Source organism: Octopus bimaculoides, chromosome 1 (genome assembly GCF_001194135.2).
Source record: "Octopus bimaculoides isolate UCB-OBI-ISO-001 chromosome 1, ASM119413v2, whole genome shotgun sequence".
Classification (NCBI taxonomy): Eukaryota; Metazoa; Mollusca; class Cephalopoda; order Octopoda; family Octopodidae; genus Octopus; species Octopus bimaculoides.
In genome coordinates, this window is record NC_068981.1 from 16,611,076 (window position 1) to 16,612,106 (window position 1,031).

Consider the following 1,031-nt stretch of genomic DNA (forward strand, 5'->3'; position numbering starts at 1 on the left):
AAATTGAGCTTTATAGATAAAATATATATAAAATATATAGTTTTAGGGAAAATAACCAAGTTTCAAGAACTCATCGAGGAAAATCCACTATCACATATAGAAATATTAACAATTAAAAGCACAATAAATGAGTATAATATAAAGCAAAGTAAATATCATAAGATAAATATAATAAAATGATTACACGTGTTTCATAACTAATTTTCAAATAGAAAGGAAATTTAAATCGATTAAAATCAGTTGAAATTATCGAAAATTAAATTCTATTCAAAAATATAGCTAATAGTTTGAATTACGGACAAATATGGATAAGTACTGTTTTTACTTTGCTAAAGATTTTCTACTATTTGAAAATAATATGTATTCTTGTTTTTTTATATTATTCATTCGGTTCTTTATAGGTTATTTTTCATAGATAACTTATTTAACACTAAATTGTTTAGAAGTTATAGTTTCATTTCTACATAATATTAGAACTTCGATTTGAATAGTGTTGTTATAGTTTCGATTATTTTTGATTGATAATATTTGATTAATAATTAGTCTTTATTGTTTATAATATCGTTAAAAGTTTTTTTTTTATTAAAACTTTGTATATATATATAAAGTTTAATCTTTTATTCTTAATAATTTTTTCTTTCCTAATTTTTTCATTCATAATTTTTTCGTTCATAACTTTTTCATTCATATTTTTATTCTTACGTTTGTAGAAATGAATATTCTTGTATTTTTCTATTATTCAATTGATTTTTAATGATAATTAAATAAACGTTTTTAGCTTTAAATAGTATAGCTTTAACTATTACACCGGTTAAATATGTACTAATTTTATCTTCATTATTATTGTAAACTTAAACTTCGTTCAAATTGTCTTTAAAACAAACATAATTTAAAACAATGATAATTTATGTAAGTTGTTTTTTGTATATAATATACATGTTATTATAATGGAGGAAGGGAGGATTATTGAATGGTTATTATTTTGATATTTTTAATATTTTTTCTATCTTTATAAAATAAGTATTTCATAT